Here is a 16,648-nt window from a genome sequence, read left to right as displayed (position 1 = left end):
GGGTCACAGGAGCCCCCAGGGCAGGCTGGAACCCCCTGCAGGTGCCCCCGAAGCAGAGCTGAGCTGCCCAGCTGTGCTGCCCTGGCTCTGCAGTGCCGGGGCTGGGTTTGGGCACTGCCCTGGGCAGGGGCTGGCTCTGGGGCAAAGGAGAAGCAGCTGCTGCTTCCTCTGGGGGCACAAAGTGCTGGGATGGCTCTGCCCCCCACCCTGGCTCCTGGAAGGACAGAGTGAGCTCCCCTTGGGTTTCCATTGTCCTGTTCTCCATGACTGTGTGCCCCCTTAACAGATTACTGGATTATTTTAATTTCCCCAGAGCTGTTTGGTTGTCCATTAGGCGAGACATTGTGGGCATTATTGGGCTGGTGCTGCACCAAAAATTCCTTTTTAATGAGTAGCACTAAAACTTTCCCACATGAACTACACATTCCCTGTATCAGGTGTGTCTTCCACAATACCTGAAATATTATTAAGTGCATTTATTTTCAAATACATGCTAAATGCTGACCTGAGAGGAAACCACGAGACCCCAAAGCCATTTGCTGAAGCACAGCGAGGATGGGCTTGGTTTCCATCAAATATTCAGTAATTTGTGCAACTTTCAAATGGAAAAACGAGGGAACACTCCTAAGTGCAGTACCCAAGGGCACGGATTGAACTCTGCCCTGTGCCCAGCAGCCAGGCTGAGCATTCCCAGGCAGCACAGCCTGGCTGGGAGGCACCTGAGATTGCTCCCCCACCCCTTGCCAGCCACCAGCCTCATCAAAAGGGGCTTAAATCACAGAAATCCGGGCCCAGCACTTGGAACATCCGCATCCTCCTGCCTTCAAGATTGCCCTGGAGCCCGTGAGGAGCAGCAGGGAGCTGCCAGCTCTCGTCCCTGCAGCACGGGCAGGACCCTTCCCCTGGCCAGCCTGGCCTCGGCACCCCAGGGATGGGCACTGGCATCCTCTCAGGACTCTCCCTGTGATATTTCCAGCCAGCCTGGCGGCAGCAGCGCCGTGGCACAGCATTGAAGGACCAGCAAGGAGTTTGTTCCCAGGAAAGTGCTGGCCACGGCCCTGGCTGGAAGGCAGGGCACACAGGGCACACACCTGGCAGAGCTGTGCCCGCTGCAGTGCCCCCGGCTGCCCAGGGCTGCTGGACCTTTCCAGGTACAAACCACATCTCTCAGACTGTGCTCCACCCACCTCAGAACAGGCAATTAAAACGGGGCCGCTGTGTTTGATTTTCAATCTCTCATTTAAATCTTGTAACGGAGTTCAATTAGTGACCTTGGAAAAGTTTTCTAAAATTTAGTGCTGCTTCACCGCAATGCTTTTTATGACTCTTCCTTCTGCACAGCCTTTCTTCTTCCTTTGAATCCAGGCAATATTAAGGAAACCTTTTCTTTGTAAATGCAGGTGATGTTGATGATTTTATTGATTTCAGATAGCTGCCACTTCAAGACAAATTTCCACTTCAGTCTGGAGGCACAGAACAAAGATTTCCAATGTACTCGATTGTTCAGCACAGTCCTTCCTCCCTGAGGGTGAGAGATGTCTGTGGGGAGGAGCAGGGGTGGTGCCAAGGGACTGACCCACCCAGAGAACAGAGGGATGTGGAGCAGGAGCAGGTGGGAGCCGAGCCCACGGACTCAGGAGAAAGTGCAGAATAAATGAATTTCACTTCTTCTTGAGCCCCAGCCCTGCCCCTGCCCCAGCCATTCACTGCAGCCATCCCAAACACCCTCCAGAGCAAACACCACTGGCTTTGAGATCTGATTTGCGTTACCTGTCCCCAAAATCTGAAAACCTGAGTACACAAAAACCTGGGAGCCACCTGCCCCATGCTGGGTGCCCCGGGGTGTCCGAGACCCCACGCTTGCTGCACGTCAGGGTGCAGGTGGTTTCACTGGGAATTCTGATCCCCAAAGAACGAAAAATCCCCTTTTTGAAGAGAGCCATTCTTCAGCACTGCAGTGCTGAGACACTTCCCAGTCTGAAAGTGCTTAATGAGATAATTTGCAGAGAGCTTTAACGAGTTGCAGCCATCTCTTGGCTCGATCCCACCACGACAGTGCTGACTCCCTGCAGCCACTTTCACAGGTACAATTTGGTCCTAGAAATTGGGTAGTTTTTTTAAAAGCACTGCAGTCTAAATCATGTCATATTCTCAGTGAAACATTCGGAGAGTAAATGTAGAGTCCTGGAGAGAAAAATGTTACTCACGATTTTCACATAATGGAGCTGCAGCATAAAAACGCCCTGGGCTGAGTAATTGTGAAAGTGGAGCCAAAAATAAAACCCTGAATTTTTTCCCAAAGTGAATTTCAGGCTCCCATATCCATGGCAAGAATAAAAGTTTAATTTCCATCAATATAAAAGGATTAGAGCTTAGATTTGCATGGATTGTCCCAGTGCTTGGCTCCAACAGCCCGAGCTCCTGGCTCAGGCCTCCGTGGAGGTTGGCCCACACACTCAGCTGCAACAGCAGGAAATGGCAGCATCTAAAATCCCACCTTTTTTTTTTCATTTGTTTTGTCCTCTCTGGTGTCCATGTTTGGGTAGAAGTCACATGTTCATTAAAGGATTTAATGCCTCCTTTTTTTCCAGGGCCCTGGAAGAGCTGCCCCCAAGAGCAGAGCCATTGCCCAGGAGCTGCTGGGCTGGCACAGGGCTCGGCCCTCCTCAGCCTGAGGAAAACAGAAACCAGAGAAAGCTCTCAGAAATCCCAGCACAAATTAGCAACCAGAGAATCAGTGTCACAGCCTGAACGGGCATTTGCCACCAGATCTGTCCCCACACCACCACAACCTGCAGGCCCAGCCCTCCGAGAGCTCTGCGGAACATCATCAGCTGTGCGTGCAAATCCAAAACCCATTTCAGTTGGGAAAGCCCTCCCGGACCTCCACATCCAACCTGTGCCTGACCCCACCTGTCCCCAGCCCAGAGCACTCAGTGCCACCTCCAGGAATTCCCTGGACGCCTGCAGGGATGGGCACTCCAAACCTCCCTGGGCAGCCCCTGCCAAGGCCTGAGCGCCCTTTCCATGGAGAAATTTTCCCAAATGTCCAACCTGCCCGTCCCCTGGCACACTCAAGGCCATTTCCTCTCATCCTGTCCCTGTTCCCTGGGGGAAGAGGCCAACTCCCACCCCTACAGGTTCCCTGCCTTGGCAGAGGTGTCGGGGCTCAGGAAGCTTTGGGGGTTACTTTCCCTCCTTTTTTCCCCTTTGGTTCCTAAGCAAAAGCAACTCCCACAAACCAGGAAGAGCTTCTGCCACGTTTCAAGCAAGTGCAGAGACTCCGAGCTCAAATTGCTCTAATAATTTATTCTGGTCTTGAAATCCCCGGGGTTATTTCACAGAAAACGTGTTTTAAGTTGTTTGGCTCCAAAATGACAAGATAACAGACGATACATATTCATTTGCTCCCCCAAGATGGTGATGAGATGTTACAAAATAAAGCAGCAGATCCTCCCTCCCCCAAACAGGCGACTTGTGGCTTTATCTCCCCGATAGCACCCGAATTGTGCTGCCATTTATCTTGAGGGGGTGTTTATGGAAGGGATTGTTTGCAGCTGGAGCTACAAGGCATGAAACAAACTGATAATGGAACTTTCTTTTGAAGCTCATTCTTTTGCGGTGGCATTTTTCTTTTTTCCTTTATGAGCTTCATGACAGGCGAGCAGTAATTTCCTCTCTGTATTTCAGCACAAACAACAGATTAGTGTCACACTGTTTTGCTGGGAGCTTTTGCTCGCCGCTTGCATGAGCACTTGTTGGTGTTTGGCGCATTCCAATAAATAACGTGGTCATTCACGAAGACAAAAAGCAGGAACATCTCCCCGGCACGGCAGAGCGCGCTGAGGAAGCAGAGGCAGAGGTGAAGAACGGCATTTGCAATGTGAGTCACAGAGCACGCGGGCCACGACTTTGTCTTCTCCAAGAGGCACAGCACAGCCCTCGGCTCCGCAGCCACGGCAGCCCAAAGGCGACAGAGCTGTAACGCAAATTGACTGCATCACTCACAAGGAGTGAATGAATTATTCATCTGGAGACTGCCTACAACACACAACATCACCTCATAGGAAAAATTACTGTAATTTGTGCCCTTCTTCACACAATAATTAATTATTTTTTCATACTTTTAATAATACCACTGTGAGAAGCCACAAGGAAGCATTGCATGGCAGCTCCTCCTGTTTCTCGGATGTATTTCTTCAAGGCAAAGTTTTCTGTTCTTCCACTCTTCCTCCATCACTGGACAATCAACCTCCTATTCTGTTTTCTCCAGCACTTCCAAAGCAAATGCACCTCACCCACATTTGGGCTCCATCCCTTGCTCCCCAGACCCTGCAAGCTTTGCCTCCTCACCACGAGCTGCTCCTGCTGTGAGAAATCTCTCCCCCAGAGTGCTTCCAGAGGATTTCCTGGAGCACTGCCCCAGCCCGGGGCCAGCCCAGCCCTGCCCACGATGGCACCATCTGCCAAAAGCACCCGCGGCCAGCTCAGCCGGGATGCAGCGGCTGCCAAACGGAGCAGCCTTGCCTTGGAACCCCGCATGTCCAACAGAGTCCTGCCAATGCCACGTCCTAGCACCGAGGCAGAAGCAGGACACAGGTTCAGGGCGTTTGTGAGAGCGTGGCCCTGGAGCCCGAGGGGAGCTGGTGGCACCGGAGTGGGGACAGCCACCAAGCAGAGAGCACAGCACACACAGGCGAGGGCGAAGCAGCCAGTACCAAGCAGCAGAGCAAAGAACAACAGAGCCTCAGAGCCACTGAGGCTGGAAAAGGCCTCCAAGATCCAGTCCGTGCCCGATGCCCTCCTCGTCACCCGGCCAGAGCACGGAGTGGCACGTCCAGGACACTCGGAGCCTGCAGGGAGGTGAGGAGGGCCATGGGCCAGGGCCAGGGCAGGGCTGGGCAGCCAGGGCCGGGCAGGGCTGAGGAGGGTGGGCAGGAGGCAGTGCCCAGCACAGGAACAGCTTGTCCCAGCCTCGGGGCTCCCTCGGCAGAGCCCCGGGGCGGAGGGGCAGGCACGGAGGGGACACGCTGGCAGTGCACAGCTTTAGGAGACCCCTCCTCTCCAAAGCCGTGGCCCTGGTTCGCTGAGCACCCAGCTGTGCACAGCAGCTGCTCCCACCGAGCACTTCCAGCCCATGCCAAGGCACTGGAGTGACGGGAGCTGTGAGTGACAGGAGCTGTGAGTGACAGGAGCTGTGAGTGACAGGAGCTGTGAGCAGCTGATTTGGGAAATGGTGATTTCATTAGAGGCTCAGGAGAAATGGAAGCTTGGAATACCAGGAGCTCCAAACCCTGCTCCTGGGCAGGGGACAGACCTTTCAGGTTGCTAAAGATTAAGCACCTTTTTGGCCCAGGTGCTCTCCCGAGCCCCCCAGGCCGTCAGACTCAGGCCAGGTTCAGTGCAAATCCACAGTTCTGTGCTACCAGGAGAAATCAGGATTAAAAAAATCAATTGATCTGCAGAGTGAACTGCTAATATCATCTGAGATACGGATTCCTTGATCAAGAGCCAGGGTGTAAATCCCAGAGTGGGGCACGCCGTGCTCCCAGTGCTGACACTCGGGGGCTGTGACTGACACGGAATGAGAGAGAACAAAGAGCCACCATCTGCACACAGGTGTTTGATGGATGTGCCTTTATTTCCGTCCAAACCAGCTCCTAAAAGCAAGGCTTGGGTTTTCTTTGCGCACCAAGACACACAGGTAGAGATTTGAAAAAAATAAAGCAGAAGTCTCCTTTCAAAGACCACCATGAAAAATTATTTCCAGCTTCCACAAACTTCCCGTTTCAAAAATAAAGTACTGCAAAATTCATTTTTGAAGGAGATGAAAAGCAACTAAGAATAAACACTTATCAATTTCTCCTGCGTTGAAATAAATAACAGAGGTGGGGTTTTTTTTAGAAAAAAAAATTAAATACAAATCCAGCGTGGGGATCAAAGCAACACGTCGGAGGCGCGGAGGAGCGGGAGCCTGGCAGGGGCATCCCGATCCGGCCGCGCACGGACATTGCCACGGGAACGCGGCTGGAGCCCGCCCGGAGCCCCTCCGGAGCCAGGGGCTGCCACACGAGCTCCTCCCGTCCCCCCGGCACGGCCCGGCTCCGAGTCTGAGCCTTCCCCGACACACCTGACCCCCGCACACCTGCGGCCCCTCCTCCTGTCCCACCTGCACGGAGCTTTCCCTCACCTGCACGGAGCTCTGCCTTACCTGTCCCACCTGCACGGAGCTCTGCCTCACCTGCACAGAGCTCTGCCTCACCTGCACGGAGCTCTGCCTCACCTGTCCCACCTGCACGGAGCTCTGCCTCACCTGCACGGAGCTCTGCCTCACCTGCACAGAGCTCTGCCTCACCTGCACAGAGCTCTGCCTCACCTGTCCCACCTGCACAGAGCTCTGCCTCACCTGCACGGAGCTCTGCCTTACCTGTCCCACCTGCACGGAGCTCTGTATCACCTGCACAGAGCTCTGCCTCACCTGCACGGAGCTCTGCCTCACCTGCACAGAGCTCTGCCTCACCTGCACGGAGCTCTGCCTCACCTGCACAGAGCTCTGCCTCACCTGCACGGAGCTCTGCCTCACCTGTCCCACCTGCACGGAGCTTTCCCTCACCTGCATGAAGCTCTGCCTCACCTGCATGGAGCTTTCCCTCACCTGTCCCACCTGCACGGAGCTCTGCCTCACCTGCACGGCTCTTTCCTCACCTGCACGGAGCTTTCCCTCACCTGCACGGCTCTTTCCTCACCTGCACGGCTCTTTCCCTCACCTGCACGGCTCTTTCCTCACCTGCACGGCTCTTTCCTCACCTGCACAGCTCTTTCCGCTGCTGCCGGCGGTCATTTCCCCACCAGGGTCACCCTGCCCCGCTCTTCCAGCTCCATTCCTTACCCTGGCTTTGATCAAAACAGGCCCTCTACACAAAACTCATCTTTCTTTACATAAAAAATGTTTTATAACTATAAATTACAGAGCAAGAAGATTACTACAAAGTGGAAAATTACTATTGGGCAATAAAAATAATCTGATTAATTGCTCTCTGATCACTGTACACAAAGATCAGGATATGAAAATTGCATTTTATTGAGTTTATTCCTTCTAGATTCCCACATAAAAGTTGAGTTTATCTTTTAATTGATCGACAGTGCATTTACATATAAATCTGAAAATTTGGGTGTGGGAAGATGGCTTTAAATGAGCAACAGAGGACATCCACACTACAGCAGGTTAGGAAAAGGCTTAAAAACATTTTAAAGTTACCCTTAAGGAATGCTGGTGGCTCTGCACTGCGATCTGTTGCCATTTATCCTCTTAATTAATCAGGCTTTTGTCTTAATTTCTGCAATAGCTTCACAATTTGATGAGAAATCAGAGCGTTAGTTAACAAATATTTGCTGGTGACAGGGACTGCAGCCTCGCGCTGCCTCCTCAGAGCGCCCGTCCCAAAGGGAAATAAAACCCAGCGAGGGGCAGGGGGAGCAGCTGCCCGGGCTGGGGGAGCAGTCCCTGGCCAGGCACAGAGCTCTGCGTGGCCCCAGCGACTCTGGGGGAATTCAGCTTCACTCCCAGCCAGCCAGGCCTGGCAAGGCACCAGGGATGTCAAAGGGCAAAGCTCAGGATCGCAGCTGTCGCTGCTGGACACCACATGAGCACACAGAAGCTTGGTGAGGTCAAAAGAGAAAAAGAGAGTTTTATTTCTGACCTCACAATATATGGAGTTCCAAAGGTGACCGTGGATTGGAGGATGGAGTTACCACCTCTCCAACCACCCTGGTCAAACCAACAGCCCATCAATTCTCTCCCCCCACAAAGAAGAATGCAAAACAATCATTATTTACATGAACAGTCTGAGAACTCCACTAGAAATATGTAAACGTTATCAGAAGGCTGAAGGAGTTTTATGAGAACTTTAAAACTTTCAAAAGAGTTATAAAAGAAAACGTCACACTTTTAAAAATCAGGGCAACACCCGGGCACTGGGATTATGGGAGGGCTGGGGGATCTGAGCTCCAGAGCAGAGCCAGAGGCAGCAGGGCCAGCAGAGCTGGGGCTGCCCGGGAGCTCCTCCAGTGCCAGGGCAGGGCCAGAGCCCAGACTTGCCCGTGCTCCACAGCTGGCACCAGCACCCTGCCCAGGGAATGCCAAAAACCTGGGAAAACCTGGGCATGTGTGCCATGACTTCGGGCTGGGAGGGGCCATGGGCCAGCAGGGCATCCCTCCTTCATCCCTCCTTCCCTCGGGCATCCCTCCTTCCCTCCTTCATCCCTCCTTCCCTCACTCATCCCTCCTTCCCTCCTTCATCCCTCCTTCCCTCATTCATCCCTCCTTCCCTCACTCATCCCTCCTTCCCTCACTCATCCCTCCTTCCCTCCTTCATCCCTCCTTCCCTCACTCATCCCTCCTTCCCTCCTTCATCCCTCCTTCCCTCATTCATCCCTCCTTCCCTCGGACATCCCTCCTTCCCTCACTCATCCCTCCTTCCCTCCTTCATCCCTCCTTCCCTCATTCATCCCTCCTTCCCTCGGACATCCCTCCTTCCCTCATTCATCCCTCCTTCCCTCATTCATCCCTCCTTCCCTCATTTATCCCTCCTTCCCTCACTCATCCCTCCTTCCCTCACTCATCCCTCCTTCCCTCGGGCATCCCTCCTTCCCTCCTTCCCTCCCCTCCCGGCACTCCGAGCACCCCAGGCTGCAGCAGAGTTGCCGTGGGCAGCAAATTGGGCAGCGAGTCTGAGAAACGCCTTTAGAGGCCGGGGAAGGGCTCCTGTGTTATTTTTGTTGTTTTAAGCGCTGCTTTTGGAGCAGCCCAAGGTGCCTGGGGACCCCAGGCCGGCCCCTGCCCTCACTCCTGCAGCTCGTGTCGGGCATCAAAGACCCCAAGGCAGCTGCAGCGCGCTCTGCAGAGCTCTGGGAACACTCCTTACTCAGCAGAGGTGATTTGTTTCCTTATTTTCATTTCAGAATGAACCAAGAGCCACACGCGCTTCCATTGAACACACTGGAATATTTATAACAACGCTGAAACTCTTGAAAGGCATGTGGAGAGCTGGTTTAAAGCCAGGGGCTGCAGCTGACATCCCCCAGGTGTTTGTCACCCCCCTGGCCCCACCTGCAGGGCCCAGGAGGTGCCCCAGGGAGCTCTCTGGGGTCGGGAGGGGATGGGCAGCCCTGCCCACGGCTCCACCAGCAGCATTTGCCTTGGGCAAGGGCCCCTCCACCCCGCACCGACCCCAAAAAGCAGCCCAGGCCCTAACCCACCCCTCCATCCCCGGGGGAGCACTCGGGGACCGCTCCCACCTCGGCACCCAGGGCAGTTCCCTGAATTAGCAGGTAAAGCTGCAGAAATGTTTTATTCATCGCCCGTTTCACGCTGGCACTCGCTTTTCTTTTGGTACTTATTTAGCACACATTTAATTTACCTCATTTGAAAGCACCGACATATTTCCTAATTACCTGAAGTGCTTAAACGCTTTCCACGCTGTTAACAATTCCTTTCTTTTTAGCTGTGAGGGCTCGGCTGCTGCCTGTCCTCAGGGCTGGGCATCCCTCCCAGCCAGGGCCTGGCCAGAGCACAGAGAAATTCTGGGTATTTCCCGTGCTGCCACCTCTCCCACCCGTGGCATTTTCCTGCAGATGACTTTGCTCGGCTTCTTATGAGGATACAAATAATCCTGTCGGGGCTCTCGGTTCTACTCCATTTACCAGCTTTACTCTGAGCATTTCTCCTGTAAATGTGGGGTAGAAAATTACCTCAGTGGGGTACAAATTACTTTAAACTCAGGCTTTTTCCAGAGGAACTTTTTTTTTTTGAAAAAAGAAGGAGGAAAAATATATGGAATTATTTTCTAGTGTGTCTGGTTGTGGCCTTACAAATCTGAGCAGGTATAAATAAATATTTGTCGTTCCAGGGCTGCCCTGCCCAGAAGGGAGATAAGAACCATCATGTCTAACTGCACAACACATTTTCCTGAATAATTGGCCCCATTTCCCCGTGCAGCCAAGCAGCTCGAGGCTCACCCTGCTGCAGGTCCAGGAATGCAGGGAGGGGACCCCACAGCCCCCGTGCCAGGCTCTGGCTCTGGCTCTGCAGCCACACAGCCGAGTTTGAGTGATTTACATCATCTCTGCACGGGCACAGCAGAGCTGGAGCGGGCAGCCCTGGCACAGGGTGCCCAGAGCAGCTGGGGCTGCCCCTGGATCCCTGGCAGTGCCCAAGGCCAGGCTGGGCACTGGGGCTGGGAGCACCTGGGACAGGGGAGGTGTCCCTGCCATGGCAGGGCTGGCACTGATGGGATTTAGGGTCCCTCCAACCCAAACCATTCCACAAAATCAAGATTAACTAAAATGCCTGCACCAGCCAAACCATCTCAAGGTATCGCTGTGAAAACACAACATTTGTCGTTTAAATAAAAGGAAAACAGAGGCTGGGGGAAAAAAAAAATGAAAGAAAAAGTGAGAGGTGGGGACTGCCAGCTGGACAGTCTGGGGATAGCTGGGCTACCCTGGCCATGGACGTTTTCCTTCCTGAAGGGAAGGGATGCTCAAATACCTTCAGAAACCTGGAGATAAGGCTTGAACATCCTTCACTGCAGAGCCTGGGAGGTGCTGAGTGCACAGAAAGGAGGGACAAGCCCAGGTCCCCACCCCGCCGAGGGGACCAGGATGCTCCCGGTGCCAATCATCCTTTGCCCAGGCTCTCCCGGGGCTCCCAGCCACCCTGTGCAGCTCAGCTGTGCCCTGGCTGGTGCCGCTGTCCCTGGGCACCTCCCGCTCCTTCCTGCAGTGGTTATTCTCACTTAGGCTCGACAAGTTCTGTGCTTGGACAGAAATGGTTTGGTAATTGGGCTTATAAATGGCAGGGACTCAACGCACTCTCGCTCTCATCTCTCCCAGCAACTTAATAACTGCAGATTATGGATGATCAGATCCACCTGGAGATTGCAAGCGCCGTTTCTGTCATTAGAATCAGCCACAGAAGATTATTTAATAACTGCCTGGCTCCCGCACTTCAGCCGGGCTCCGCAGAGAGCAGGAGTGCTGATCGCCCTTCCCAAGGGGTGCAGCTGCTGCTCCTCCCTGGGTCCCACCCGTGCTTCCCCTGCTGGGGCCCCGCACCAGCCACAGGGCCACCCTGCTGGACCCAAAGCCCTTCGTAATTCCTGTAATTTCTCGGGGGACAGGGAGGCAACACCCCGGCGAGGGTTCCCGTCGCTTTCAGCCCGAGCAGGGATTCATTCCCCAGGCACAGCCCAGACCTGCTGCGTGCACTCCTGTCATTTGGCAGAGGCTGGGAGGGCTGAAGGGCGCTGGAAGCTCCAGCAGAGGGGAAGTGTAGCGCCCACAGACAGCTGTGAGTGCCTGGAGCCCTCTCCCCGACATGTAGGGATGTTCCTCGGCTTCTGCTGATCCCTCAGCTCGGGCTGTCCTGCTCCAGGCTGGCACAGGGGCTGAGCCCGAGCTGCACAGACACGCTGGGGCTTTGGTAGGAAGGGGTTAAAATGAACCCAGAGTATTCCCTCAGTACTAGTGGGAATGGAAGTGCAATTTTCAGCGAGACAGAGCTATCAGGTAATGCTATCAACACCCGTGCTCACTCCTTCCCTGATGTTACCTGACTTGGTATTTACTGGATCCAAAATGAGAAACAGCAGATTCCCGGCAGGAGCTCGGAGCTCAGCTCAACACAAAGGTTTAATGAAGTGCAGGAAGGGGCAGGGTTCATAAACAGAGACCCTAAAGCAAGCGGTGGAGGCTTGATCCTCGGCACTGCCCACGCTCAGGGCGTCCGGCTCTGTCCCCACTTTGAACTGCCGCCTGCCCCAGCAGCTGCTGATTTACTGAAAGCCAGGGGCATCCCTCCTCGGGGCCGGATCCCCAGGGCCGGCTCAGCTTCACTTCAGCTGGAGCCGTGCACAAAACAAGGCTGGAACCGCGCCGGCTTTGGGCTTTGTGGGGAGCAAACAGCAGCAGGAGGCTGCCTGGTGCCATGGGGAGGGGACAGCCGGCCGGGGGGGGACACTGCCAGCCCCGGCAGCAGCCGGAGCATCACCCCCCTCCCCGGGCATGCCCGTCCCCAGCACCGCTGCCCCCGTGCTGCCTGTCCCGGGTGAAAGCCCTCTCGCCCCTCTGACAGCCCCACCAGGCACAACCAGGCTCCATTCCCAGCCCTCCTTCGCTGCCTCTGCACAATCTTAGTGCCTTGGTAAGAGCTCTGAAAGCTCCTCCTCGGTACCGATCTCCTGAGTGGCCCTTCCCCGATTTCCAGGCGGGTTCCTGGCTCCACCAGCCAGCTCTTCCTCAGGCAGGGGCTGAGCAGCAGCAGCAGCCCACGGGGCTGGACTTGCAGCACTTCCACCCTGTGCTATCCCCTTGGTTAGTGAGCACCAAGGGCGATCAAGCAAGCATGGGAAATATTACAGAGATACCATTTTTTCTGGGCTGTTTGCATAAAAGTTTCATTTTGCACAAGTTGCAGTGCCTAAAGGGGCTCTGAGAGGGACTTTGGACAAGGGTGTGGAATACCAGGACAAGGGGGAAAGGCTCCCCACTCCAGAGGCTGTCCCTGCCCATGGCAGGGGGCTGGAACGTGATGGCCTTTAGGGTCCCTTCCAACCACTTTGGGACTCTGTGGTTCCCTCTCCAGAGCTCCCTCAGCACCAGCTCGGCCCAGCCACGGCTTTCTGTCCCCGCTGTCTCATTTTGAGGCAAACCCCAGCCAAGGCCAGGCCCCGTGGGAATGCTGAGCCCAGCACCCGGCCCGTTCCCTTCACCAAAGGTTTAAGAGCAGGAGCACGGTCAGGTTGGACACCCAGAATTTCCCCACGTGGGGCCTCTTGTCACCCACTGCAATTCCTCTACAGCCTCGGGGAAATTCTGCCACGCAAGGCAATGACACCTGCATTTTGTGCTGGCTAGGAAGGGCTGCCTGTGCCCACGACAGCCGTGCCTGGTGACACACAGGGAGAGCAGCAGCACCCCGAGGCTGCCCAGCAGAGCCCAGCCCAGCGCCGGAGCTGTCCCTTGGCACCTCGTGGCTCCTGCTGACAGAGGAGGCTGCAGGGGCTGCTGCTCCTGCTCTGTTTGCTGTCACCAACGCTCTGAGTGCCTTGTTCTGCTCTGTCTGGAGCAGGGACACCAGCCCCTGCCCATGCCCTGCCCGGGGAGGGGAGGTGGGACAGGAGGCACTGTTGTAGATGTCGGCGAACCCAATGGGAAGAATGATGATGTCTAACTCCATTTCAGAAGGCTGAATGATTGCTTTATTATAATTATGTTATAATACATTAATATGCTATATAAAAGAGGATACTAAATACTACATGCTACTTTCTCTAACTATCATAACTAACTCACAACTCGTGACCCTGTTCTCCAGAGCCCAGACACAGGTAGATCTGACTGGCTGTCAGGCCCAAACAATCCACCATGATCCAACCAAGTGCTCATTCTGGTTAAACAATTCTCCAAACACATTCCACAAGAGAAAAACAAAGAGCAGAAATAGAAATTGTTTTCTCTTTCATTTCTCTCTGTGCACCTCAATAAAAAATCCTGAGAGAGAGAGAAATGTGCTTGCCACAGGGCACAGCCCCAGCCCAGCCTGTGCAGCTCCTCAGGTTATCCCTGACCCCTCACAGCCCTGCTGGGAGCGAAGCCATTCCTCTGCTGGAGAGGAAACAAGACCTGTTAGCGTGATTCTTTGGCCAAATACACTAATTTCTGTGTGGAAAGGTCAGAATTTAAAAATTCTCACTTCTTACACTGCTACATATCTTAAAATGGAATAAATTTTAAGTGCACCATAAAGCTATATTCTTCATCCCATTTACCATGTAACTGGTGCTCCCTCTCTGCCTGCATGAAGACAAGCCTTCGGCTCTTTTATTAATATCCATGAGCATAATTTAATGGCTGATCCAGCACTGGAGACACGCATTTCATATTTAACAGAAAGGCTGATTTGGAGGGAGCCTGGAAGAACTGTAATGAACAGATTGGTTGCTCAGATCAATATAACATCATTTACTTACTGCAACTTATTGGCCAAGTCGTTTTTTGTCATCTTGGTACTTGTGTGTAGCAACCAGAAAAATGGCAGACAAAAATAATTACGTTCATGTGACTTCAGTTCATGCAAAACCCTAAAGCCCACTCTGCAACAGAGATCAAATAGTTCTCTCTTTATTTCTCTCCAAACACACTCACACATGCAATACTGAAATAGCACAGAGCAGTCCCAAAGAACAGGCCAAAGCTGCTTTGTGCACAGGGCCCTGCAAACGGGCAATAAAATGAGATATCTTTATCAACTCTAGCACCAAAATAAACCCTGAAAAGGAATAAACAGCAGAAAGACAGCAGTGCATCCAGCAGCAGCTGCCGGGTGCTCCGGGGGCGATGGAAGGTTACAGCCCGGCGCTGTGCCAGATAAAGCTTGGATGGCCTTTCTGGAAAACACCTTTTATGTGCTCTCTGCCCAGAGCCCCACTCGCTTTCCAGTTCATTCCAGCTGTGCTCTGGCTCATGTGTTATTCATGCACCTCAGCATTGAAAAAGTGAACACGTTGCCCGAGCTGCCAGAGCACATTATGGTAACATCACATTTGAAGGCTCTTATTTTCCTCCTATATCCAATTATTTTTCCTCCTAGGTTCCAGAATCAAAAGCAGGTGAGGGAAAACACCTACTTAAAGTTCAAGGAATGGGGCTGTGTGTGCCAGGAGTGCTGTCAGCCCCCAGATCCCATAAAGACAGCTGGTGCTGAATATGGATCATGGCCAGGCTCTGCTGCCCCTCCACACCAGCCTTGCTGCACAGCCAATCCTTCCCTTCACCCTGAGCACAGGAGCACTTTTAACACGTGGGGGCTGCGGTGTCCTCAGTGCCTGATGGTTCTCTGTGCTGTGGGACATTGTGAAATGTCACAATGACACAGATTTCCTTGTGGCCAGCTCATCCCGAGTGCCACCCTCTGCCTGCCCTGCCTTTGCTTTCCTCTGCCCCTTCTCCCAGCTTCTCAAGGCTCCTTTTATCAGCTCCTCTCAGAGGCTGGTTTGGCTCGTTTCAGGAGCACAGAAGGTCCCAGGATAACACACAGCTCCACGGAATGTACCCGTGGGACACGAACCACACTGTCTGTGGGGGCCAGCCCCAGCCTCTGCCACAGCAGCAGCCACGAGAAGCCCACCTGAGAGCCCAGAGGGATTTCATTAATCCCCTTGGTGCTGCCTCTCCAGCAGCCAGAGCTTTTGGGGCTCCCTCTCCCGTTGCACAGGCACATGGAATTTAGAACATGCTTTCCTCTGGAGATGGAGATGTTTGCACAGAGAAGCCCTCAGATCCCCTACCAGCAGCAATAAATATGATTTTGCATCCCATTTCCTGAGGGAATAACACATCAGCTCACGCTGCCTGAGCCATTTTAAATGTTTCTCCTTGGAAGTGAAACCTGAAGTCCCCACACGTTAGGCTGCAGTCAGGTTTCACTCCCCACCTATTCTAATCCTACGCCTCATTATTTGTGGAGATAGACAAGTAGATGCAACACGTGAATGTTCTCCCCACTGGTGCTTAATGGGATTTTTTCTTCCTTTTTAAAATAAACAAATACATAAATAAAGCAAAGTCAGACTGTCTCTGCTGCAGAGGCCTCTCAGAGCACAGATCCAGCTCCTCATCTGTTTTCTCTGACCTCAGTCAACACTGCCAATAAATCAGCCTCCCCCCACGCCAAAGAAATTAAAAGCCTGTAAAGTTGTGCTTTTCCTTCTCCTTTTCACCTCCACCCGATGCTCAGCACAGAGATCCCCACCTCTAATTGATTCCTTTTCCTCCTTCCACCCAGCTTTGTCCTCCAGCAGGTCTCCACTGCCCCGGACGGGAGCAGGCTCTGGTTCTCACCACCTCCACTCTTTTCCAGACACACAACCCAGAGCAGAACAGCTCAGCTCAGCCGTTCTCCTCTGCCCTGCCACCAGAGGAGGTGGAGAGCTCCTGCTGGCAGCTGCCCGGGCAGGGGCACAGGGAGGGCAGAGCCACAGCCCCGCTCCCCACCCCTGCCAGGGAAGGGATGTGCCAGCCCCGCTCCTCTCCTCGCTGAGCACGGAAGGCTGGAGGCTAAAATGAACCAGAAAACAGCTGCTCCACGAGCACTGAGGAGCTGGAGGCAGCCTAAGTGCTATCCAGCACTATTAAGAAAATAAATCTTCAGGAATCAGAGTCTCCAAACAAACAGATTTATTCACGTCTCTAGGCCCACTTCTTTCCCCTCCTCAGAATTAAAAAAAGCCCTGAACCTTTCATGAAAAGCTTTTAAAACCCCATTCTGGGATTGGCTATTCTGCATTTCATGCAATATATATGGACTTGGGAAGTTGTACAGAACAAAATGATTACCCTAACTTATTGATCAAAGGAAGCAATTGCATCCAATGGCCTGAAGAACACACAGGCTGCTCCGAGAGAGGAGAGCCTCCCTGGTGACAGCACTGACAGCAGGCACAGACCACAGGGAAGGCTCATGCCCCATTACATCATCTTACTGCACATCGGATATGAAAGCCATCTTTTCATCTTTGTGCCAAGTTTGAAAGAGAGCATCAAAAGTGAACAAAGGGGCATCAGTTTAGGGACAGAACAAGAAGATGTA

This window comes from Vidua chalybeata, chromosome 12 (assembly GCF_026979565.1).
Source record: "Vidua chalybeata isolate OUT-0048 chromosome 12, bVidCha1 merged haplotype, whole genome shotgun sequence".
NCBI lineage: Eukaryota > Metazoa > Chordata > Aves > Passeriformes > Viduidae > Vidua > Vidua chalybeata.
This window is presented reverse-complemented; position numbering follows the sequence as displayed.